This window comes from Anomaloglossus baeobatrachus, chromosome 4 (genome assembly GCF_048569485.1).
Source record: "Anomaloglossus baeobatrachus isolate aAnoBae1 chromosome 4, aAnoBae1.hap1, whole genome shotgun sequence".
NCBI lineage: Eukaryota > Metazoa > Chordata > Amphibia > Anura > Aromobatidae > Anomaloglossus > Anomaloglossus baeobatrachus.
The window spans coordinates 447,826,009-447,853,979 of record NC_134356.1 but is presented as its reverse complement, the minus strand read 5'-3'; the positions used below and the strand labels follow the sequence as shown (position 1 = coordinate 447,853,979).

General features: G+C 42.5%; 1 protein-coding gene across 3 annotated transcripts in view; it reads left to right on the top strand.

Moving 5' to 3' along the window:
* Nucleotides 1-27,971, top strand: part of LINGO1 (leucine rich repeat and Ig domain containing 1) — a 520,596-nt gene that overhangs the window by 133,866 nt on the left and 358,759 nt on the right. The gene's annotated exons all lie outside the window — the stretch shown is intronic.

Here is a 27,971-nt window from a genome sequence, read left to right as displayed (position 1 = left end):
CCAAGGAGGAGTTAACAGAGATTTTGCTTTGAAGGTGTTTTCTTTTTCCCCTGTTTGAAGCTGCCCAATCATAAGAAGGCAGTGTAATATAGGAAATTAAAAAGCTAATGCCCAAGAGAATATCAGAGTAGGTTTTGCCAGGGTAAATGATGTGTCTTCCTTGACCACGCTGACAACTCCTCACTCCTGTCATTCACTGTCATTACAGCACTGGAAGAGGAGAGCTGCAGCACGAGAGTAATGTTTGTTACCTACAATGCATCATAAAGGGAACCTGTCAGATGGAATATGCACCCAGTACCACGAGCAGTTCTGGGTGCATATTGCTAATCCCTGTCTTCTTGTCCCTGTATCTAGTAACATAGATAAAGAGATCTTTAGAAAACGTATTTCTAAAGATCTTTTATCATATGTTAATGAGGAAAGCAACTATTCGCAAGGGCATTATTTCCCTCAACTATCCTGCCTTCTTAGTATGGCAGCACGCTCACAGAGAAGTACTAAAATGATTGCAGCGTCACCAGCAGTGACACGCATATCTGTGTCTGCTGTGACTGCTGTTCTGGATGCCCTGCACTTCAGTCATGCGCAATATGAAGCCGGGTGTACACGTCCAGGCTTCAGAGAGACCTAGTGTGCATGACCGAAAGTGTGGGGCATTCAGATCAGCGTTCACAGTGGACACAGGTACTCGCTTCACTGCTGGTGATGCTGCATTGAATAGCATGTTAGTACACCTCTGTGGGCGTGCTGCCATGTTAAGAAGGCGGACTAGTCGGGGGACATAACTTCCTTGCAACTAGTCGCTAGCCTCATTAGCATATGATAAAAGATCTATAGAAATACTTTTTCTAAAGATCTCTTTATCTATGCTAGTGTATACAGGGACGCTTAGGCAGGGTTAGCAATATACACCCAGGACTGGTCGTGGTTCTGGGTGCATATTGCACCTGACAGGTTCCCTTTAAGTACTGGGCAATAATGTATCATTATCTGTGTTAGTTCCAGAGTTTTGTATTTGACAAACACTGCTCCCACTAGATGTTCACTGCTCGGACACTGCAGCTCCTGCTCTTCCGGCTCTGAACTGATAGTAACACTAGTGGGTAGGTAGATCTCAGTGTGGTCAAGTGAAACACATCAGTTTCCCCAGATCACACTGAAAATTCTCTGACCTTCTCTGTGGATGTTTGCTTAGATTTCCTGGTATGACGCTGCCTTCTTTATGACTGGGAAGTATCATACAGTGGAAAAAATAAATGCCCAATAGAAGAATCTCTGTTAATCTCTATTAGTTGAATGGGAAATTTGCATGCATCCTTTAGGATATGTGCACACGTCAAATATTTGCTGAACAAATTTCTGCACAATTTCTTCATCTCTTGGCAGAAAAATCGCAACTTGCGTCTTTACCGTTCGTTTTTGGTGCAGATTATTCTCATGTATTAGCAAGGGTGAAGTTTGCATCAAAAACGCTAAAAGAACTGACAAGCCACAGATTTAAATCTGCACCAAATCTGCAAGGAGAAAATACTAAACGTGTACATGAGACTTCAGGATTCTCACTGACTTTGCTGGTATCAGAGAATTTTTCAGGCTTTGTTACAAATCTGCACTGAAAAACACATAAAAAAACGCAATGTGTGTACGCAGGCTTAGATTGATGGAACATGATCAGTATTATCAGCATTTTGGACTCAGTGTGTTTTCCAAAACTCTGCATTGTACACTACAAGCACAGTGGATGGGATTTATAGAAATATTCTGCCCACTGAGCTTCTTTAAGACACTCTGTAAACTGACCTATGGTGTGGGTTTCCGAGCCGCAGCATGGCAGTTTATTCTTGTGGAGACGCTAGTGTTCTCGGTAGGAGAATACAGTGAAAATTCGCTGTCAGTAATCCTGATCATGGGTAAGGACAGTGCGTTCTCCGCACAGGAAACTAGCGTGTCCGCAAGAGAAAACACGCTGTGTCCTAATCGCATGGATGTAACCTTAAAAGACAATATCTCCTTAATGCTGTGGAGAAAAAATACATTTTAATGAGCCCCAGTACCCTTTTTATCAACATACACTTTTTAAGTTAAAAACATTGTACAAGATCTTCTTTAAGCATATCCTAACTCTAAAAATTGCTGATCATACCTGCCTGATGTGCCCTATCTACAGTATATGACCCTTTACTATAGGAGCTCTATTATACGAGCTGCGCCTATGCTCTGGAACACACTACCAAGAGAAATCCGATTAATTCCCAACATCCACACCTTTAAGTGGGCCCTAAAAACGCATTTCTTTAGACTAGCCTATCACCTCACTGCCCTGATCTAATCTAGTCCCTTTCTGCCCTTCAAAAAATTTTACTTCCAGTTCTCGTCCCCTGTACCTGTATAAATTCTCACCGATGGGTTCATGCAGCTGCTTTTGAATACCCTATCAAATCGATGGCTGGACCACATATAACAAGCTTTTCTCCCCCCCATTCACCTTTTGTGCCTCCCCTCTTTCCTCATAGACTGTAAGCTTACGTGCAGGGCCCTCACTCCTCCTGTTATCTTAATGTTGTTATTTTGTATTGTCTCATATTGTCTGTACATGTCCCCTCTGAATTGTAAAGCGCTGAGGAATATGTTGGCACTATAGAAATAAAACTTATTATTATTATTATTATTTATGATACCTGAAAAAAAGAGACATGCTTCGTCTTTGGACTCAAAACTGAGTATACACAACATATAGTTGTCAGTCAATTACCCAATCTCCCATCAGCAATCTCTCCCAACAACCCTCTTCTGTATATATGTTTGGTTACATATTCTGCATGGAGATAGGGAAGTAAACTGTTAAAATACACCTTTCACCGAAGCTTATTTTGACTGGTACAACCGGATTACGTCTTGAATATGAAAATGCCAAATCCTTCTCTCCCTAGACATCATCTTTCAAGGGAGTTCGAAAGCCCCATGCACGTAGATGGCCAGTTGGTACCTTCATAATTGGCTGGTTTGGACAACATTAAAAGGAACTTGTCAGGCAGCATGGATCAGAATCTGGCTCCTTCATATCAAGTATGTATGTTTTTCTCTGAAACGCTGCAGCATTTCAGAGAAAAAATGTCAAAAAGCAGACTGGGGACCATGTCACTTGGCTGACTCCTCTACAGAGTATGGCCCCAGCTGCTGACCCTGAGATGGACAAGACTTTCCCAAAACACAAACATAAGGTGAAACCTGTGAGTTAATGAGAGCAGAGCAGGGATAAGTGGCATTAAAACTGTAATAATACCTACATGTAGTATGATCTTACACCTTTAGTTAGGCAGGTTTTTACCACCTCATCTGAGAGCAGCATGATGTAGGCAAAGAGATCCTGAATCCAACAATATACTGTATCACTTAGTTTACTGGGTGCAGCCATTGTAATACAATCAAAGATTTAATTTTTTGCATGTAGCAGAGCTCTGGGAGCTGCCCCCACCCACACGAGGCTTTCAGTTTACATTGTCATAGACAGGAGCTACTAATCACAGAAGGGCAGAGTCAGACTAGAGCTCATGCGCTCCTCAGTCAGACTAATGATATAGCAAAGGATGCTTAAACTAAAATTGCAGGTAAACAAAAGCACACTTTGAGATAAGAGACGCATGGCTGTAATCTGAATGCTAACCCTTACAGCATGCGGTCTTCAGATTACATGGTAAGAACCTGCTGACAGAGTCCCTTTAATAAATGCACATAGCATCCAGGTAGGAACCAGGTCCTATCATAATACAGGGGTGCTTTTGTCCAATCTCACCTGGGGCATGTAAATGTTGAACGGAGAAGTAGGCAAGAAACCACTTAGGGAAATACCTGCTTAAGATCTATTTAATTTACTTTACTTGCTAAACTTGTATACAATAAAGAAAAAAACAATTTGAGAAAAAACTACTGTGTATCTTTTTTTTCTACATTTTCATTTATTATTCAATTATTACGAATTGTAAATGTTAGGCGACTCAGATTAAAAGGGTGACAGTCTGAAAATCCATTAAACACAGTGGATGTTGCTGTTCCATTAAATTAAGTACGCCCTAGCTGTTGGTTTTGGCAGTGTCACCAAGGCTATTGATGAAACATGCACTTTCATGCCTGAGTGAAGTCACTAGTGATTTTATAGGCATTTCTCTCATAAATATTTGTTCTGCTCACACAATAGCTGCCCCCGCTGTGTATAGGTGATGGGTGAAGTCAGACAGTTACTGCGCACGCTAAGTATATTTTGTTCTTTAGCTTTTTTTCTTATAAACTTGCTACAAAACAACAATCTATATTTCTTCCCGTACAGAAATACTAAATATTCAAGAATGGTCGCAAGTAAACTGGGCACATAATACATAATATGTGATTTTTGTAATCACCTATGGGGAAATATGAACATCATATAGGAAGTCTCCATATGAAGACCCCTTTTATGAGCCATAGCAATAAATCTTTTTGTAGTAGTAGCTCCTATTCTGGGAAACTGTCATGGTAACAAGAGTCCAGAGTTTTATGACTCAATGTTGTATTTCAATCAAAAGGCAAAACTGTCCTCTTCAGCCTCAAAAAGTGACAGAAGAACGTAAAAAAGATAAATAGGAACATCTATCAAGACTTATACAAGAACAACAGATAAAGATTAGGACAACCTAATTTTCAGAACAGAGATTCAAGAGCATTTGGTTCTAATTAGAGATGAGCATACCCATGGAATTTTGGGTCGGCGGGTTAAGCCGGATCTTAGATAAAGTTCGGTTTGGGTCCCAGACTTCACCTGATCCTCAATGGAAGTCACTAATTGGGCAGTTCGGGTCTCCGCTCCTGTTGCGGACGGGGGCCGGGGCCGCTGCAGGGTTCGTTACTGCGGCTCCAGTGGTGGCCGGACCCGGGCTCGCACGGCCGGCCGTCCTCACAACCGTAGGAAGGGAGTATTTACAGGGGATGATTTTGTCAGTGACGCCACCCGTGGGTTGCGGTGAGAGTTGGTAGCACCGCCGCTGCCTGGTGATGGGGCGCCCGGGGCTGATGGAGCGGGGCAGCAGGATGGATTCCCCTCCACGGGTAGGGGAGGTGTAGTCCCGGGGCCCAGGTACACGGGAGCAATGGCTGCTGGAGGGGACGTCCTGGGTTGGACCGGGGGTCAATGGTGTCTCACAGTTCAAAGAATTGCACACCAGTCCAGTGGTAAACCAAATTGCCAGTGACCGGTCGCCTCCGGCGGGTGTATCCGGGTCCCACACCTGGGTGTAGCAAACAGGGGTCCCTTCCTCCTGCACTTAGTGTTTTGTGTCTTCACTGGGACAACTCCGCTTGGAATGGAGAAGTCCACTCCCGGTACTGTGTGTGTTAAGGAGCTGTGGCCCACAAAATCTGACCCTTGGGATTTCTGTGGGTTCTGACAGACACCCTATCCCCCGCATTGAGCTGCCGTTTCGCGCTCTGGGCTTCTGTGGAACAAGGCCTGAAACCTTGTCCCCGGCTGGTCAATTAACAAGGGGGCTTGCAACCGTCCTCGTCCTAGGGTCCAGGGACCCCGACTGTTGGCACCGGCGGGCTACATCCCTGCCCTGGTCCACTTTAGGTCTCCCGCAACCGGATCTCCGTTGCCTGTGGTCCTGCTTTTGCTGTCTGCCAGCTAGTCCAGTAGTCCAGGGGCCCCAACCCCTGACTCCACTGCACTTCCACACTCCTCCACTGGCAACTGTCAGAACTTTTCTATTGTATTCCCGCCCCTGACACCTCAGGACCCCTAGGTGGGCGCTCCCATCCGCCTGGTCCCACCCACTGGTGTGTCCCTATTGTCATGAGGGGGTGACTAGGCTTTACCTGCCGTGTGGTGTGCCTGGGTGTGGGTTTTGTGTTGGTATGCCAAGGAGGGTGGAGTATTGTACCTGAGAGATTTGTACAACATTCTAAATCACTCTAAAACCTGTAATTTTCCAAAAAAAAAACTACTTATTGTGTAATCTATTGTGTAATCTCCTATGCAATGTATCAATCTATTTTTATATACTTCAGAAACCTATATAAGCACTCTGTTACCATAAACAGTGTGACTCTCTATTGTAAGACCTGACTCTGTGTCTTTCTGTTGAGTGTCTCCAAAGAATACTGGTGCCGAACCTCCCATTCTCAGTGCTACCTATGGTAAGTGAATAGAAACTTTTATTTCTAACAGGTGAACACTACATATGATCACGCTATTGTTACCCCCATTGTGCGCCGTTCAAATGCTGTAAGCAGCTCGCACCTCATAGCACACCATATGCTACCGCACCCAGCACTTTTCCTCACTTGTTGTCCCTGGGCTCTTCTTCTGTTTGTGGGCTTGATAAAGGTCAGATAGACCGAAACGTCCCATGTTTCTCACAATTTACACTTGTAGTAAAGATTTAATTTTCAGCGCAATTTGAGTGTCGGATTCTTCTTACATATTGATACGGATTGGGCTCCTATCCGAGCACCACTATCCTGATTGGTGTGCCGTATTTCTCTTCTATGTATTTTTATAGGGAATCTGTCACCAGGCTTTTGCTACTTCATCTGAGTGCATCTCAATGTAGACAAGGAGATTCTGAAACTAACCATGTTTAACTTAGATTACAGGCCGCAGCTGTTCTGACTTTATCTTGCAATTCAGTGTAGCAGAGCTGAGAGCTGTCCCTGCCTACACCAGGACACCAGGCTCTCAATAGAGATTGTGCATTGACTGTGAGGTAGCAATCACAGCAGGGGGCATGTGCTGGTCTACTCTGCAGGTGCAGAGGAGTCACACCAGTGTTAATCACAGAGAAATAAATCCTTTAGTATGAGTAAACAATGGCTGTCTATACTAGGTTTATACTGTCTAATTATTCAACTGGATTAGTAGATCAGTATGTTTAGTGCTAGGGTCAAACGATAGTATAAAAATATCGGTCCGAATTTCATCCTGAGAAGTGGTACGATTTTTTTTTTGTCACTTGTCATCCGTATGCAATCCATTTTTGTACTCAGGGGCTATCAACCCCTTCCCAATATTGGACATACGGATACGTTCTACATTGCGGAGCATACCTGCTAATGGACATACAAGCACGTCCCCGCGGTCGTGCGGGAGCAGGAGCTGTGCAGGTGCGATTGCCACTGGTAGCTCAGCTAAAGTGAGAGCTGAGCTCCGGCTGTCACAGCCAGGGCCTGTACTCGCATCACCCCTGGCTATTTAGGCCCCTAAATTCCGGAATCAATAGCGATAGCAGTGTTTATGAGGCTGGAAGGAGCTGGCTGCATTATACCAACAATCAGATTAATAAAAATGAATGTCCCATACAGGGCTAAGTAAAAAACAAAACAACCAAAATGTTCTAAAAATATAAAAACCCTCAAATAAATAACAAAAAAATAGAAATAATATTATTCTTAAAACATGTATATTTATGTAAAAAAACATAAACTAAACAAAAAAGTTCACATATCTGGTATTGCCGCGTGCGGAATGAACTGATCTACCTATCACACTAGCTAAACCCTTCAGTGAACACTGTATAAAATAAATAAAAATCGTAGCAAAAATTAGGCTTTTTTATCAAATGCCCCGGAAAAATATTGCCTTATGCTGCTGCACGTTGGGATGACGAGCCCTTCTCTGCTCTGCGCTCCTCTGCCCCAGTATCGGCATCACAATTTTAAAATATATGCAGGTCTGAAAGACACAAATACATTTGAATATAGGAAAAAGGGAGCGTGGTCTCCCAGACATCTCCACAGGCCTGATATAGAGGCTTGATTTATTGTCACCTCCACTCTCTTCATGCACACCAGGCAGCATTAGCTTGCCTTGCGCACACAATCGCGCTGCACAACTTAAATCAACAGGGCCATGGGGCGGCACAGAACAGCACAGTGCGTTGCCCCCTGGTTCTGCTGGTTTCAGCTGTACAGCGCAGCGCGATCGTGTGTGCAAGGCAAGCTAATATTGGATGGCGTGTATGAAGAGAGAGTGGAGGTGACGATAGATCGAGCTGCCCATTACAGGAACCAGCGCTTCTGGCATTTGACAGAAATGCCAGATGGCTAGTCTGACCCCATGAGGTTCGTAAAAAAAAAATGGTTTTGTAAATTTTGTTGGAAAAATGAAATATTGCTGATAATCTTTTAACACTTGTAACTTCCTAACAAAAAATGATAGTTCAAAAATACTGCTGATGTAAAGTAGACATGTGGGAAATGTTGGATTGTGATTGAGCGTGTGGACAGGTGTCTTTTATACAGGTAATGAGTACAAACAGGTACAATTAATACAGGTAATAAGTGCAGAGTAAGAGGGCTTCTTAAAGAAAGAAAATAACAGTTCTATGGGTGCCAGAATTCTTGCTGGTTGGTAGGTGATCAAGTCATCTGCCCTGCCTCATTGAACAACTGTAATGGTGACTTTTGGATAGCAGATAATCAGGGCTCCTACGCTGTCCTTCAAGCTAGGGGACCCTGTGCAATCTCTAATCTCAGGGATACTCCTAATGGTGGAGATACCTGAGTCTCCTTCCTGTGTGGAACAATACAAAAAAACTTAAAAGAGTCTTAGACCCGCAACACACATCCGTTTTTTTTGTAGGTGTGCGGTACGTATTTGCACGTACCGGAGACACGGAGACCCATGTTATTCAGTGGTAGATGGCACACACACATAAAATCACACGGAACGTGTGTCCGTGTGGTAAGTATGTGTGTGCGCTTTTCTACACGGACGACATGTCCGTTTTTGGCCGGCAGCACGCAGGCACGGACCCGCTTTAGTCTATGGGTCCGTGCCTGCACGGACCGCACACGGAGTATGTCCGTGTTCAGTACGTATCGTCCGTGTCCGTTTTTCATCACAAAATCTGCAACACTTGTTTCCAATCTATCAGGTCAATTGAAAGCAAACGACAACACCAGGATCTCATGATGAATGATTAAAATCGTTAATTGGGTAAGAATGCGGGCCTTTAAAAACGGACAGCACACGGACAGCACACGTACGTATTTTATGTCAATGCGGACATTCCACACGCACACACGGCTCACATACGCCATCACACGGATGCCATACGTACCGGAGAAACGCCCCTAAAAAACAGAACACGGACCCGAAAAACGGACCGTAAGACACGTACGTTTTTTTTGCGGAAGTGTGTTTTAGGCCTTAGACAGAGGTGCTGCGGACCAATACTAACCAAAAATGTAATTCTTAAATTACTGGATAGGTAAAATTACATACAGTCTCCTTCCTGGCCCTGCTCTTGACAAGTCCTAATCTGATTCCCCCTCCCCCAGGGAGGGATGGGACAGGAGTGTGTAGAATCCCACAGATAAAGACAAAAAGGGAAAAACCAAAACCCTGTCACACAGCATGCACACACAAAGGTAAAGACAATGAAAGATTCAAAAGAAAAACAAGAATAGGAAGGAAGTACAAAACAACAGGGGTACACTCCACAACTGCCTCAAGCAATAAGCACAACTTTCACAAGAGAGTTTGGGACATCACACCTCACAGACCAACACAGAATAAACTATAGCTGGCATGGGTAGGAGGATTCCAAAAGCATAAATAGGAAGGTGATAGGTCTCCCCACAACATGTGATTAAAGGAGCAAGCAAAGTATCAGAGATTAACTCTTGCAAGCCTGCCTATGAATCAGCACACAGCAGGTTGATGCCCTAGTCTGCCTGTGTTGATCCCTGACATCAGAGAAACAATCGGGTGGAGTGTCAGAATTTGCAATCTGAACAGAGTCCAATGCTGCCATGACAGTCAGCGAAGTTTGTGCAAAACTCCGTATGACAATAACATGGGGCAGTCTGCAAACTGATCAAAAATCGGATAGCACTCGTCTGATTTATACGTATGTGTGTACGAGCCCTTACACATAGCAGTATCCATATTAATTGATTTTACCAAAAAGAAAAATGCTGATAAATACATCTATTTCAGTTTTTCTCTTTTTCAGTGTAAAATAATATAAATTGCAAAGGTATCACTACACAAATTTGCGTTTTACTTTAAGGAGTGGCTCCACTACAAGTACAGTGGAACCTCGCTTAACGAGTAACCCACTTAACGAGAATTTCGCTTAACAAGCAAAGATTTCTGTAAATTTGTAACCCGGTTTACGAGAAAGCTTTGCTGTACGAACAAAATCCTCACCGCACACACTTCCGGTTCCGTACATCCACCACGCTCTGACCCGCACTTGCAGTCCACACAAACACACACAAGCACGCACAAACACACACAAACACACACGCACGCACACACTTACAGTATTATGCTCACCTTACCTGCGTTCCACCGCCGGCCTCATGGTTCTTGTAGTCCGCCGGTTCATTGCGACGTACTCGCGGCGAACTACAAGACCCAGGAGGCCGGCGATAGAACGGAAGGTAATGTGAGCATAATATGTGTACCTTCAGTTCCATTGCCGGCCTCCTGGGTCCTGTAGTTCGCCGCTCCACTCCAGGCTGTGCATCGGCATCCATAGCGACGAAGCAGGAACTTCCTCTGTCACCGCTACTCAAAGACAGCGCGCTGGCCAATCAGAGGCAAGCGGCTCCTGCCTTTGACATCAGCGCTCTGGCAGCGGAAGTTCCTCCTTCGTCGTTATGGTAACCCGATACACAGCCCGTACCGGAGAACAGCAAGTCTCAGGAGACCGGCGATGGAACAGAAGGTAAAGTGAGCATAATATGTGCGTGTGTGTGCTTGTGTGTTTGTGTGAGTTTGTGCGTGTTTGTACGTGTTTGTGCATGTTTTTGCATGTGTGGAATGACACAATAGAGGACCTGAATAGGACATTTAACAAGTTGTGGAACGAATTGTCTGCATTACAATGATTTCCTATGGGAAATCTTGCTTTGCTGAACGAGTAACTTGGTTAACAAGCACAGTCCCAGAATGGATTGTTCTCGTTAACCAAGGTTCCACTGTATTGAATTCCCAGATGTTTTTCTCAGTGGAAATACTGTTACCCAATGTGTTGAATGCTGTGTCTACAGAAAACCGGTTAGTGGAAACACCACACTGTAGGCTGATAGTTGCCACCCTATTCACACTATCTCCTCTATTCCATACGGAGAATTCCTTAAAGCTAAACATATTTGCTGTACGGAAGCAACCTTTGGAAAGGAATGTGTCAATATGACTGTCATGCGGTGTTAAGGTCCAGACTCATTAGGTGTCACGGCGGTGTCAGGTTCTGTTCACACTGCAGAGCCTGACAAGCAACCTGATGTATCCTAGTTGGACAGCTACAGATGGGTATCGGCTTTTAAATGTGCTCTGTTCTTCAGTCCTGCAGGAGTTAATTCCTGCTGACCTGAGGAACTTTGCTAGGAGCTCAGGTTGCTAATTGCTAATCAAACTCATATACTTCCCATATAAGATCCTGGATCTCACTATTCAGTGCTGATTATAGCTTCAGCTTTAGCTCCAAGTAATACCAGTCTTGTTGGTGAACCTGTTGATGGTGATCTTTGTTGTGATATTGAGTGATGTAAACATTCCTCTATTGTGCGTTACTTGTATTCCCTTTTTCTTTGCTCCCCTGTACAAATTTTGTCTTTCCTGTGTGTTTTGAGAGCATTGTGTACGAGTTTCCATTCTCCCTTGTCCGTGTCATTTTGTGAGGTTTCGTTATTGTGTCTTACGGCCCACCCCGAGGGTGGGGGAGAGGTGAAGTAAGATCAGAGTTCGAACAGGAGTCAGGGTTACGCTAGGGGATTGGACCTGGCTACCATCAAGCCTACCTCCAAGATGAGGGACAGCGCAGGGTCTCGAGCCTGAGGGCCAGCCTAGGGGCCCCTGACCTGTCATTACATACTTTGTGATAATAACAAATTGACTAAAAGACAGAAAGTACAGTCACAAACTTATTAAGAAAGCCCACATAAAAAAACTTTAAAGGTGAACAGATCTAACATTTTGAGAGGCGCCCAGAATCTCGAGATAGTTAAACCTGGTACAAATTATTCCACAACCAGAACGATAAAAAACCAACCACTTACATTTAGCACTCCTTTCAGTCAACAGTTCTATGATATGAAGGGTATTGTGAATAAATGCATCCCTATTCTTTTCCAAGATGAGGTCCTTTGCAAGATTTTGAACGAGGGTTATAGATTTGTTGCCAAGAAAAGAAAGTCGATTGATAATTTAGTTTCTCCAAGTTTGCTTTAGAATCGTGAAAGGACCATTAATACTTGGTTATCTGTGAAAGGATTTTGTAAATGTCATGGCAAGAAGTGCAATGCATGTCAGTATGTAAAGAAAACTCAAATAATTGAGGAGTGATATAGAAGGAACTGTTTCATGAATTGCAACAGTACCAATGTTGGCTATTGTGTTGAATGTACATTGGCTGTACCAGCAGAAAAATAAAGAAAAGAAAAAAATTGCTGAACACATATAAAATATTAATATAAGAAATACTGGCGTAATGAAACACTTTATTGAAATTCATAATAGCCAGATTATGGATTTTACATTTTTTGGAGTGGGAAAGGTCAGTTTACCCAAAACAAGGTAGCGATTGGCGAAAAAACTTTATATGGGGCCTTTTGATAATAAAGACTGAATACAAAACAACCGAAAGGAGTGAATAGAAGGGACAAAATGTTCATATATTAACAGCTCATGGTTTTTCTTAGGCTAAGGTGTTTTAATTCTGGGAATGTCTTTGTAATCCATTTGTATAATTAATTGATTGATTCCAAATGTTCTTTTAGCTTTTGCATTGTATATAAGAATGTACTGTACACTTGAGTTTTTATCTATGGTTAAGAGCACATTGTGAGCTCGAAACGCGTAAGTGGTACTTAACCATTACTCTCGGTTTTTAACTTTGCTATGAATAAACCTTACTTGCACACCATTATGATCCTTTTTTCCTTTTGCATAATGTCCGGTGGGTCAACAGGTGAAAGGCACAGACTGCCGTGTGGCTGAATTTGCTATTAGCAGCTCGGTCAGCGATCTATACCTTCAGGCTCAAAACAAAAAAGCCCAAAAAAACTGGCTAACAACTCATGAGGGGTCTGTAATGGCAGCCATTCAGGGTATGCCATAATTTACCGTGTGATAGCGTTCCAAGTGATTAGAATGAAAAGGTTGGAAAACTTTAGAAACGGAGCCAGTTTGTAGAATCTGCGCAAACACCAGGTCGGAAGTGTGAAAAATCTGACGGGGTCACTTTGCCCTACTAGTGCGGCTGTCTCTTCTTTCTGGTGATTTGGCCGGGATTTGTATGTCTTTCATTCTCTGAATACCCACCGGGTAAAGCAGTAACTCAAACAGCAGACATGTTAGGAACATTTTCTGAAGTGACAGCACCTGAAATGAATATAAAGATTGTTATTTTCAAAGAAATATCACCTTTGATAATAATGAGATGTTTATCTTTTACATGCCAGAACGTAATTGTTCTAGAATTTTCCTTGATAGATTTAAAAGCCTACCTGTTAGTGTCTGCATGGGAAGGTTTCGCTGCTGTGTATGGAAATCTTTGCTTTATAAAAGTAGTATGCAATATGAAGGAGTGTAGTAGAGCAGAGATAGTGGTTTTCATAGAGGCTGCTCTGCCGTGTAATAGGTCTCTTTCTCTCCTGAGAATCCCTGGATAAATATTTCCTTCTCGCTCTGAAGAGTTTCCATCCATTGTGTTAACCCCAACATCTGATCATGGAATAATATTCCGTCTCATCTCTTGCCAAGCTCTGTTAAGTTTATCTTTTTAAGTCTCCTAAGCCTACATGGGTGAAAAACATGCCTACGAAATCAACATAAAATGTATTGATATACTCATTGAGAACTCTAGTTATGCTAGAAGGATAGCAATGCCTGTGCTATCTCTGTGTAGGTATATATATATGTACACAGACACCTATATATATATGTAAATATATTTATATATATATATATATATATATATATATATTTATATATATATATATATATATATATATATATATGTGTGTGTGTATATATATATATATATACTGTGTGTATATATATATATATATATATAATATATATATATATACGGTGTGTATATATATATAATATATAAAGCTGAGTGTATGTATGTATGTATGTGTGTATATCCGCTAAAGGAATTTGCACCGTCACATTTACAATCACAAAAGTTTGCACAGATGCCTCATGTGACTCAGGGAATGTCTTACACTATGTTTTGAGGATAAAATTTAACCCCGCGCTTTTCAGTTATTCACCTAAAAACCTGCTTCCATTAAAGTCAATGGAGCTGGGAGCTACGGTCATTAATAGGAGCTCTTATTGGTTGCTATAGAAACAAAGGACATTTTTAGTATAAGAAGCTTATGTGTGAGGTAATATGATATCGGTGGAGAGATGGACAGAAATAGAGACAGACAGACATAGGCACAGACAGAGAAAGAGGCAGACAGGGAAAGAGATAGAGATAGACAGAGAAAGAGGCAGACAGACAGGCAAACAAGGAAAGAGACAGACAGACAAGGCAGACAGGGAAAGAGACAGAGACAGACAGACAGTGAAATATACAGACAAAGACAGAGGCAGACAGTAACAGACAGACAAAGACAGAAGCAGACAGGGAAAGAGACAGACAGATAAAGACAGAGGCAGACAGGGAAAGAGACAGACAGGTAAAGAGACAGACAGAGAAAGAGACAGAAAGACAGAGACAAACAAAGACAGGGGCAGGCAGTGAAAGAGACAGACAAAGACAGAGGCAGACAAGGAGAGAGACAGACTGGGAAAGAGACAGCCAGACAGGGAGAGAAACAGACAGGGAAAGATACAGAAAGAGAAAGAGACAGACAGACAGGGAAAGAGGCAGATAGGGAAAGAGACAGGCAAACAGAAAGAGGCAGACACAGAGAGAAAGAGACAGACAGAGACAGAAAAACAGGGAAAGAGATAGACAGGGAAAGATACAGACAGACAGAGACAGATAGTCAAGGAAATAGACAGGGAAAGAAAAAAACACTACAAAGAGACAGAAAGACAAAGAGACAGACAGACAAAAAGACAGACAGAGACAGACAGGAAAAGTGAAAGATAGTGACAGAGACAGACAGAGAGACAGGCAGAAAGAGAAATAGACAGAGACAGACAGGGAAAGAGACAGAGATACAGACAGACACACAAAAACAGACAGAGCACAGACAGAGACAAACAGAGACAAAGAGAGATAGACAGACAAAGATAGAGACAGAAAGACACACAGAGACAGACACACAGACAGACATAAACAGACACCGACAGACACACAGATAGACAGACATAGAGAGACAGGAAAAGAGACAGAGAGAGAGAGACAGACAGGGAAAGAGAGACAGACACAGACAGACCAACAAATAGAGACAGACAGAGAGATAGACAGGCAGAGAGGGAGACAGACTGGGAGAGCGGGAGAGAGACAGTCTTTATCCCGGGCAACGCCGGAAACCTTGTATTTATTTAATTATTTAGCTATTTATTTATTGTGTCTTTCCAGATGTCTTAAGAAAAAAAATCACTGTTTACGCTACCATCTGTCACTTTTTGTTGGTCTTACAAAAGCCTCTCTTTCACAGGTAACATAAAGATCATTCAGATGTGGCGCTTGAGTAGAAAGACTAAATACAAATCAGTTTCTGGTGGTATTCAAGCATTTTACTGCCTTTAGTGCATCTGTAAATTCAGACTGACACATATAGTGGTCATCCCTCAGACCATTCTCCAGTTTATTGATTTTGTTGGCCACTAGGAAACTAGTCTTTTTTTATACAAGGAAGCCAGGAATTGTAATGTCTGGACTACTTATTGCAAAGCAGGAAAACACTAAATTATTTTCTACCTCTGGAAGAATAATATCTGATTGTGAATGTCTGTACAACACATTGGTACCTCAGCAGCCGTGAATTTTCAGATACTTTCACTTACTATAGGTTAGCAAGGTGCCTTCACACTACAACTTTTTGAAGGAAGTGTGTTACGGTAGCGAGCGTGAATCCACTGCTCCATGGAGCGGGCATACCTTGGAAGGGAGTGACTAGGTGTCTACCGTGTCTTCACCAGAGCCTCTGATGGTGAGAATGGAATGGGCTGTCCGTTGACACCAGGCACCACTCCAACATAGTCCCTGGTACTGCAGCAGCTGACTATGGGTCAGGGTCACAGGTATAGGAGAGTAGGCAGGAAGAAGTGGGAACTGGAGACAGGCAGGATAGGATCAAATTCGTGGACAGACATCAGCCTGGTGTACAAGCAGAAACTTGCACACTAGGAACCTAATTTCTCAGTCACCTTCCTACACGGGAAGGTGCCTTAAATGCACAGTGATTCTCAGCCATAGGCTGAGAACATTTTAGAGTGCACGCTGCCCTTTTAAGAGGCAGGGAACTTCAACGCATGTGACCTAAGAATGCTGCAAGGAGACCTGCACAACATGCGCAGGCCATGGTGCTTGAGGCCGGGGAGGGAGCAGGAGGAATGGACAAGACACAGATAGCTATCTGTGGTGGTGAGTACGTCGGCATCCCTGCTGAGAGGTGGATGCAGGACAGGGCAGGGATGCCAGCGTTACAAGGTGTTTTAGGAGGATTGTCCTCAGGGGTGACTCTGAGAACCCTTACCCATCTCTTCCTTATTGGCAAAGATGCTTCAGTTCGGTAAAGTACAGAGCAAGGGCATTTATTGTTATAGCAAAAGTTGGGGGAAACTGGTAGGACAAATATAAGGCATAAAATAAAGGAAAATGTATCTACTGGAAAGCAGATGTATTATAACAATAACAGACATGATTAATACATTGCATTTTAACAAATAAATACAAAATTGCCAAGCCTAGCTGCACACCATGCATACTTGTCCACATACACTGGTAGTATAAACAATCTACTTAACCTGATTGCTGTCTCAATGGACTAATATCAAATAACCCATAACAGACCCAAGATTGTCACCTGCTGATACACAGCAACGGCTGACCATATGTATTCTGAGACTAGTGAGGTCAGATCCTATCCATATAACTATTCTCTCCATTATAACTCAGTGTTTGCCTCCTACCCTTGCTGTGAGGAGAAGAGCAAAGGATTTTACAGGTCTCATGCATTGAAAATCTCTTGCAAAAAGAGAGAATTGTATTCATTCACAGAGTACTCGGATTGGTGTCACTCAGAACACTCTTACTTGGGTGACACTCACAGAGTGCTCATTTCTTGGTGTCATTCAGGGCACTCCTTGGTGACGCTAACAACTCACAGAGTGCATTGCCTTGGTGTCACCTATGTTCCAACAAAAAACAAAACATGTGACCAATTTGATAAATCAGAAAAACTTGCAAAAAAAATATAAACAAAACAAATCAAAAGAAAGTAAGAAAAAAAGTATAGATATAAATTATATTAGGAATCAATAACAAAAATTAAGGCCACAGAAATTGGTGGCTTCAGCATAGAACTATTACAAAAAACGGATATATATATCAAAAAGATGATAAAATAATGACAGATCTAAGAAACTAATTGAAGTAGAAAAGCACGGCACTCATACATCAGTGCAAGATCTGTCCTGTAGCAGTCACATATGCTAAGACTGTCTCCATGAATAGCACGTTACCACCTCAGGACACAAGCCTTGACCAAAATGTTATCCGTCAATGATGTTGCCACATGCTGATCTCCCAATAAAACCTTTTGTGTTTCTTGAGTTATTGACTTCAGTGGTTTTCTACTTTGAGTCCTATGGATGGTACCACTGAGCACCTCCCCAAAATGCCCATATGTACCTACCATAACATTCTCACTTGCAGTACTACAATGTTTCTGTGCATTCTGATTCTGGTACCTCTTAGGTAAACTGACCTTCCTCTTTTCTACTCCCTAACAAACACTAATTGGCTGACACAGAGGAATAGTTGGACTGTTTCCACTTGAATGTTGTGCAAATTAGACCTATATTAAAATGCAAAATCTCCGTTATGTTACTCACTATCAAAAAATATATAAAGATGGTAATTCATTCACCATGGTCTTATACAAGTGCATCTGAAAAAATTAGAATATCATCAAAAAGTTAATTTATTTCAGTAATTTAGAATATTATATAAGACCAACTGTAAAAAATGATTTTAAACTCAAAAATGTTAGCCTATCATTAATTGTGGAGACTTCACACTAGACCTCTTGCAGCTTGGATTGTGGCCTCTCCACTCTTCCTCCAGACTCTGGGACCTTGATTTCCAAATGAAATGCAAAATTTACTTTCATCTGAAAACAACACCTTGGACTACTGAGCAACAGTCCAGTCTTTCTCCTTGGCCCAGGTAAGATGCTTCTGGCGTTGTCTATTGGTCATGAGTGTCTTGACACAAGGAATGTGATAGTTGTAGCCCATGTCCTGCATACCTCTGTGTGTGGTGGCTCTTGAAGCACTGACTCCAGTAGCAGTCCACTCCTTGTGAATTTCCCCCAAATTCTTAAATGGCCTTTTCTTAACAATCCTATCAAGGCTGCGGTTATCCTAGTTGCTTGTGCACCTTTTTCTATTACACTTTTTACTTCCAATCAAATTTCCATTAATATGCTTGGATACAGTACTCTGAACAGCCAGCTTCATTAGCAATGATCTTTTGTGGCTTACCCTCCTTCGTCGAGTGTGTCAATGACTGCCTTCTGGTCAACTGTCAAGTCAGCAGTTTTCCCATGATTGTGTAGCCTACTGAACCAGACTAAGGGACCATTTTAAACGCTTAGGAAACCTTTGCAGGTGTTTTGTGGTAATTATTCTAATTTTCTGAGATAATGACTTTTGGGTTTTCATTGGCTGTAAGGCATAATCATCAACATTAACATAAATAAACACTTGAAATAGATCACTCTGTGTGTAATGACTGTATATAATATATGTGTTTCCCTTTTTGTATTGAATTACTGAAATAAATTAACTTTTGATGATATTCTAATTTATTGAAATGCACTTGTACCTATAAGAAAAGTGCAAGACTAGAAAGCTGGATTAACCATGGTCCAAAAATAAGATGTTCTATTGCTTATGTTCACTGGTCATTTAAAAGAGAACAAGAACTGAAGAGCGTGAATGCATGTGACCTTGTTTACCGCAGAGAGTGTTAACCAAGTATATTTATGGAATGATCTAACTAAAGAGGTGTACCTGCACTTCTTGAAACTATTAAACAAGCCACAGTGGGTATGCAAAAAAATGAAAAACAGATTTGTTCAAGGTTGCAAGAAGTTAGACAAGGCTGCATACTATCACCATATTATTCAGACTGTACTATGAATATATAAACATTGAAGCTGGAGGAAAAAATACAAAATTCCAGATTGATGGAAGAAATATCATCACCTTCAGATCTACATAGCAATACTTTTATGTATTAAAATTAAGGATATTAAAGGTAGCCTTTATACAAAAGTAAATAACAGCCATAAGAAAAAGAAAGGTCATCATGACAAAGGGAAGGCAGCTAACATTTAGTGCCCCTCTGGCATTATTAGGGTATATTTAACATTTATTGCAACTTCTGTAAGTATCCCATTGAAGCAATCCTATTTAGATAAATGGAACAGATATTTGTGATCTTCTATTGAATGTGTTAGAATGTTCTTAATCCCAAAAATTGTTTTGTTTTTGTCTTCTAAAAGGCAGCCATTTTTTTGTTAAATATTGTGGGACAGTCTAGTTTTTAGATGCTGTTATGCAAATAATAAAAGCAGACAATATTAGTTTAGCAAATATCCATATGGTTTTTACTTTTTTATGTCAAATTATTATTACCTTTATGTACATTTTATAATACTTTTCAGGATGGTTAGTTTTTTATTATTATAGCATGTTGTGTCCCAGTCCTGCTGGTGATTATATGGCGTGGTGCTTGGAGTTATTGTGGAGTTCTCTGGTCATCTTATTTATTTTTTTATTTATTTGTCGAACTCGTATGCCGCCCCTCTCCAATGACTCAGAGCGGCTCACAACATATATTAGAAATACTGTCCCTATTGGGGCTCACAATCTAAATTCCCTATCTGTATGTCTTTGGAGTGTGGGAGGAAACCAGAGTACCAGGAAGAAACCCACGCAAACACGGGGAGAACATACAAACTCCTTGCAGATGTTGTCCTTGGTAGGATTTGAACCCAGGACCCCAGAGCTGCAAGGCTGCACTGCTAACCACTGAACCACCGTGCCGCCCGTTGTTGTTTCTGACTCGCCCACCCCAGGGCCTTTGGTGACTCGGTGTCGGGCCGGACTAGTCCGGGGTTGTCAGCGGTGGCGGGCCCGACTCCGTGACCATGGTGGAGTCAATTAAAATGTGGGTATTGGGGAGATGATGATAAAGTTTATTTAAGATTTGTGACGCCACCTGTGGTAATTTGCAGCTATGGAGCCGCAGCTGACGGAAGGGACCTCCGGGGCTGATGTTATGTCAGCTGAGATGTTTCTTGCTCTCCACAGGTAGAGCGGGTACCCCGGGGCAACCTTTGGTGCATGGTAAAGTCTATGGTGTTTGTTAACGAGGTGCAGGATAAACCAGACGACACAGGGCTTGCATTTAAGATGTTTACTCACTGTTCAGTCTCAGTACTGCAGTTGACCGGTTACCCACGGAATGCCAGGATCCGCTGTCAGGGACCTCCGCCGATCCTGAATAGGTCAAGGGTCAGTCCCGGTTCACCTCTCTATGTGTCCTTTCTCTGGCTGTCTCCCAGCGCTCAACTGTTTTTGTGGATTGTCTTGCGCCTCCACCACAGGGCCTGTACAAAGGTGGCTGACCTCAGTCGTACCTTGCTCACCTTCACTGGTGATCTGTGGCGGGTTGTGGCCCTGGGTGCCAGCAACGATCTCCCAGGCCTTCAGTTTTACGCTAAGGAAATGTCTTTCTTCCCTCAGTCTAGGGACCGTCCCTGATTTACAGCCTGATCCCTCCACCCGATCTTTCTAGTGGAACAGGTCATGGGACAATTGCTTTTCCATGACCCTAGAATCTCTTCTTTCGGTGTCACCTGGGCCTAGCAAGACCCCAGGATCTCCACCAGGAACCTCCTTCACTCCTTCCCTTCTGTAACTGACTGTCTTGTTCCTCTACTCACTCTTTCTGACTCCTCCCAACCCCCCTGACTAGGCCCCACCCACACCATTGGAACCAATGAATGGGACTTACGGCCCCATGACTAAATCTATGGGGGTTACTGCCACTATCGCTGACCCGGTGTATGCCTACCAATTGGTGTGTGCAGATTTGATCTGTGAACCGGTAGTTGACCCCATTCTTACCCGGGATGGGATACCACACCTCTGGCTGAGGTGCAATATCTCTGTGGCTACGGAAGCCTCAGGGGCGCCACATTTCCTTGTTGTTGTTTTCACCCTGCTCTTATTTTCCTCCTTACCGCTTATTGTCTTATACTTCTGTGTGAGCGTGCTGTGAGATAGTTTTGGTTTCCCTTGTTTGTCTAAGTCTGTTGGTTTAATCACACTTCTGTCCCAGCCCTCTCTAGGGGTAGTGGGGAGGGAATATAAGATCAGGATTGGTCGGCAGCAGGGCCAGGAAGTTGGCTCAGACATCCTCACCTTCAGATGTAATTCTGAGATCAGGGATAGCTAGGACCACTAGCCTGAGGGCCAGTCTAGGGACCCCTGTCCCCAGCTATCTTCATAACCACATGTCAGCATTAGGAAAAGTTCACATGCTGCTTATAAATCTATTTTTTTACCCAGGAAAATATATGGGGTGGGGTTTCTGTGATTTTGTTCAGTCATAGCAAAAAAACAAAACAACCATTTAAGTTTGTGTGAATTTGGCTACCGTTAAGTCTATCATCTTATAGATACAGATGAAGTCATAGTTTATATACACCTTAGCACATTCATTAAAAGTTGTTTGTTTTTTTGCATTCCTGACATTTAATCCCAGTACACATTCTCTCTTGGGTCAGTTAGGATCATTACTATGGATTATGAATATGAAATGTCATAATAATACAATGATTTGTATCACCTTTTATTTCTTTCATTGTGTTCTTAGTTCCCCAGAAGTTTATATACACATGGTTAGTATTTGGTATTATTTATATCCTTTAAATGGTCTATCTTGGGTTAAACATTTTGGGTTGGTTTCTACAAGCTTCTCACAATAAGCTAATGGCATTTTGGCCCATTACTCCTTACAGAACAAGTGTAAGTCAGATTTGTAGCCATCCTCACTTACAGATACTTTTTCAGTTTTGGCCATACATTTTCTATGGGATTGAAGCCATGGCTTTGTGATGGCCACTCCATTATCTTAACTTTCTTGTCCTTAAAAACAATTTTTCAGCACAATTTTGTAATGTAAAGTAGATACATGAGAGTAATGTAATACTGATTTAAATTGATATCTTTGCTAATGGAATCCAGTTTGTTCTTCTTCTTTAATATCCATATGAAATTAGATTTCGGTGCACATGGGCTGGACTGTACATTGGATCTCTCCTCCCTGTCTGTGATTCCCCAGCCCTCTCTACCTCCCCGTGGTGTTTGAATGACAGGCCTCCTCTGTTTCAATGGTATGATGATTTAATGGTGCCATGGTGTGTCAGGCTCATCGAGCTCCAAAATTCTTTTTTTTCATGTCTTGGCTGCTTTGTTTTGATTTTTCCTTGATGCCAAACAGAGAGGCAGGTAGGCCTTAAAGATACTGTAAAGTGGGCTTTCCACACTGCAATCTCGCTAGCAAGATCACAAGCGATTGTACCCGCCCCCGTCGGTTGTGTGACACGGGCACCTCGCTTACCCCGTCACACAGATTTACCTGCCCTGCGACGTCGCTCTGGCCAGCGAACCGCTTCCTTTCTAAGGGGGCGGGTCGTGCGGCGTCAGTGACGTCACACGGCAGGGGTCCAATAGAAGCGGAGGGGTGGAGATGAGTGGGACGTAAACATCCCGCCCACCTCCTTCCTTCCGCATAGCCGGTGGGGCAAGTAAGGAAATGTTCATCGCTCCTGCGGTGTCAGCGATGTGTGCTGCCTCAGGAACGTGGAACAACATCGCTAATTAAAAGGAAACGATTTTTTGTTTTAGGACGACCTCTCCGCTTTTGCGATCGTTTTAGGTCGCACATGACTGTTACACGCTACGATATCGTTAATGATATAAAACATATAGGAACCGTAGGTAACATATAATAGGAAACAACTCAAGAAATGCTGAAATCTTAGATTGAAGAGTCTTTAAATTTACCAAGTGTGAAAACACCCAAGAAACAACCATAATTGAAATGTATAAACATTTTTATTTTCAATAATTTCATAGGGTATGACATAGAAAATGATCATGAAAGAACCAGAGTATGAGAAGTGATGAAGGGGAAGAAACCCCACGTGACCAAGGGAAGGATACCAGATCTCACCAGTGATCTGCACAAGTGCCTAGAAAGGCAGCTACATGCCTAAATGCAAGTGCAAAAAGTTGCTAGCAAGGAGGTAGAAAAAGTCTCAATGCATAGCCTAACAAGGCAGAATGGCTTACCCAGCTGGCAGATACAAACTTTAACCCAGGTATACACGTGGGGACCGGCGTCCCAACACGTGTTTCGCGTGGTGTGCTTAGTCGGGGTTAAAGTTTGTATCTGCCAGCTGGGTAAGCCATTCTGCCTTGTTAGGCTATGCATTGAGACTTTTTCTACCTCCTTGCTAGCAACTTTTTGCACTTGCATTTAGGCATGTAGCTGCCTTTCTAGGCACTTGTGCAGATCACTGGTGAGATCTGGTATCCTTCCCTGGGTCACGTGGGGTTTCTTCCCCTTCATCACTTCTCATACTCTGGTTCTTTCATGATCCTTTTCTATGTCATACCCTATGAAATTATTGAAAATAAAAATGTTTATACATTTCAATTATGGTTGTTTCCTGGGTGTTTTCACACTTGATATCGTTAATGATGCTGCATGTGCGTCACAAACAACGTGACCCCGACGATAATTCATTAACGATATCGTAGCGTGTAAAGCCCGCTTAAGTCTTAAAGGTATGTTCTCATTATCATAAATTGGGAAATTGCAACATACCGGTAAAAGCAAGCAACTTTGCAAATTTCCCCCTATTAAAAATCCTCTCCAAGAAGAGGAATTTTTATATAGTTTGCTGCTTATTGCCTAGGATATCGTACAGGCTGCAGAGGTGGCTGTTTTCCTAGGCAAGGAGAACATGATTGTAAGTTCTTTGCTCTCGAGCTTGCAACCACTGATCTTCAGGAGTGCACCACACCCAAGCAAGCTGAAAGCCAGGAGGCGAAGGAGCGTTGTGATCCTGAAATTAGAAGACGAGACGATGATAATCCTGTATGATAATGTCATATGTACACTTGCAATTAACTCAAATTATTTCAATTAGCCTGTCAGAAGCTTCTAAAGCCATGGCGGAATTTTCTACTAATTTCCAAGCTCTTTAAAGACACAGTTATCTTGGTGTATATACACTGAGCCACTGCAACTTTGATACAGGGAATTATAAATGAATTGATCTGTTTGTAATCATTTTTTGGTAATTCTGCTCGTGCCATGCACAAAGTAAATATCTGACACACTTTTCTAAAACTAGAATTTGTTGACTACGAATCTGTGGAGAAGTTTATGAGTTTTTAATGACGTGAATGTAAGTGCATGTACAGTACCTACAAGTAGTATTCAACCCCCTGCAGATTTAGCAGGTTTACACATTCGGAATTAACTTGGCATTGTGACATTTGGACTGTAGATCAGCCTGGAAGTGTGAAATGCACTGCAGCAAAAAAGAATGTTATTTCTTTTTTTATTTTTTTTTTTTAAATTGTGAAAAGTTTATTCAGAGGGTCATTTATTATTCAACCCCTCAAACCACAAGAATTCTGTTTGGTTCCCCTAAAGTATTAAGAAGTATTTCAGGCACAAAGAACAATGAGCTTCACATGTTTGGATTAATTATCTCTTTTTCCAGCCTTTTCTGACTAATTAAGACCCTCCCCAAACTTGTGAACAGCACTCATACTTGGTCAACATGGGAAAGACAAAGGTGCATTCCAAGGCCATCAGAGACAAGATCGTGGAGGGTCACAAGGCTGGCAAGGGGTACAAAACCCTTTCCAAGGAGTTGGGCCTACCTGTCTCCACTGTTGGGAGCATCATCCGGAAGTGGAAGGCTTATGGAACTACTGTTAGCCTTCCACGGCCTGGACAGCCTTTGAAAGTTTCCACCCGTGCCGAGGCCAGGCTTGTCCGAAGAGTCAAGGCTAACCCAAGGACAACAAGGAAGGAGCTCCGGGAAGATCTCATGACAGTGGGGACATTGGTTTCAGTCAATACCATAAGTAACGTACTCCACCGCAATGGTCTCCGTTCCAGACGAGCCCGTAAGGTACCTTTACTTTCAAAGCGTCATGTCAAGGCTCGTCTACAGTTTGCTCATAATCACTTGGAGGACTCTGAGACAGACTGGTTCAAGGTTCTCTGGTCTGATGAGACCAAGATCGAGATCTTTGGTGCCAACCACACACGTGACGTTTGGAGACTGGATGGCACTGCATACGACCCCAAGAATACCATCCCTACAGTCAAGCATGGTGGTGGCAGCATCATGCTGTGGGGCTGTTTCTCAGCCAAGGGGCCTGGCCATCTGGTCCGCATCCATGGGAAGATGGATAGCACGGCCTACCTGGAAATTTTGGCCAAGAACCTCCACTCCTCCATCAAGGATCTTAAGATGGGTCGTCATTTCATCTTCCAACAAGACAACGACCCAAAGCACACAGCCAAGAAAACCAAGGCCTGGTTCAAGAGGGAAAAAATCAAGGTGTTGCAGTAGCCTAGTCAGTCTCCTGACCTTAACCCACTTGAAAACTTGTGGAAGGAGCTCAAGATTAAAGTCCACATGAGACACCCAAAGAACCTAGATAACTTGGAGAAGATCTGCATGGAGGAGTGGGCCAAGATAACTCCAGAGACCTGTGCCGGCCTCATCAGGTCTTATAAAATCTATATAATATATAATATATTATATCTATATAATCTACAATGACCTCACTGCCCCACCACCGTGCGGAGCTGCCGCCCCACCACCGTGCGGAGCTGTCGCCCCACCACCGTGCGGAGCTGCCGCCCCACCACCGTGCGGAGCTGCCGCCCAACCTACACCCCACCTACTGTCTCCTCCCCAAAATCCTTTAGGATGTAAGCCCGCAAGGGCAGGGCCCTCTTCCCTCTGTGATAGTCTGTCTATTGTAACGTGTATATGTATTCTGTATGTAACCCCCTCATGTACAGCACCATGGAATCAATGGTGCTCTATAAATAAACAATAATAATAATAATAAAAGACGATTAGCTGTAATTGCAAACAAGGGTTATTCCACAAAATATTAAACCTAGGGGTTGAATAATAATTGACCCACACTTTTATGTTGAAAAATTATTAAAATTTAACTGAGCAACATAACTTGTTGGTTTGTAAGATTTATGCATCTGTTAATAAATCCTGCTCTTGTTTGAAGTTTGCAGGCTCTAACTTATTTGCATCTTATCAAACCTGCTATATCTGCAGGGGGTTGAATACTACTTGTAGGCACTGTAAACTTATGACTTCAACTGTAATTCGAGTTCCTGGTAATATCCTCCAAAGATTCAAAGTCGTTAAATGGGTTATGCAATCAAAGTGGGCGCTGCAGGAATTTGCCAGTTTCTGAGCCGGGAACAGCAGTCATGTGACCACAATTGTGCGATATGCATGTTTCCGGTCAGAACCTGACTAGTGGGCGCAGTATTCCTCAATACAAATGTATTGAGCAAGGGCGCGACCATTGGACAGCCATGACCACTAGTAGGATGCCCCCACTCCATACCCTAGTATTGAATGAGGCTGCACCCACTAGTCGGGTTCTGTCCAGAAACATGAATATTGCACATTTGCTGTCACGTTACCGCTATTCCCGACCCAGAAACTGGTGAATCCTCACAGTGCACAGTGCATGCACTGGGAGAATTGATAAGTCTGTAGTCACATAGATTGAATTTCAGGCTTATCAATTCAGACCGAACAAACCCTTTAATGAAACCTTGATGGTCTATTATGATGATGAGAATGGTGATAATAATAGCAAAACAAATAGTTAAAGAAAGGATAAAGAAAAAATTACTTAAACAAGACTGACTCAAAAGTGGTTCTTCAGTAGTTTAAAAAAATATATACTATCACCATACATGACTAATGTAGTCACATTATGCCTCTGAACTGAGGAATTTGACTGTACATGGCACGTGTGCAACCAATATACTTAACACTCCACATGAACAATCCTGCCACCATCTTGTTGTGTTGGTTCATGTTTGCATCTTCACAAATGACATCACAGACATCACAATGTGAAGTGTTCATAGCAAGTCTGAGACATCTCATACCCCTCCACTGCTCTCTGATGAACTAGCACCAATGTCATTGTCACTATGTCCATTCAGTCTGTGTCTAAGACTTTGAATGAATATAGCATAGTGACGTCTGAGACTGTGGAAGCCATATCTTTAGAATGAGATTAAAACACACATGGCAGCATTGTTTTTGATGAAGACACCAGTGTCACGAGTATGTCATGTCCGTAGGTTACATCTTGTATTGGAGTGGACTTACATTTTTTTGATGTTGAAGGGGTTAATGGCTTTTTTGCTGATGGCTGAGATTACTCTTAGTCACTCTTAATCACAGCTGCAGTATTTTGTCATCCCACCCTTCCACTATTTATCCCTACTCTAGGCTTTACTCCATGCCAGTGATATATATTCTCTAAACTGACCACATTGAAAGAGCTCATCTATGCATAGCTGTGGTGTTGTTTCAGTTTTGAGCTGCAAAGATTCCTGCTAAAGAAACCAAGGAGTGCTTTGTGTTGTGTCTTCCCCATCCATTTGTCTTACCTTCCTTCTACT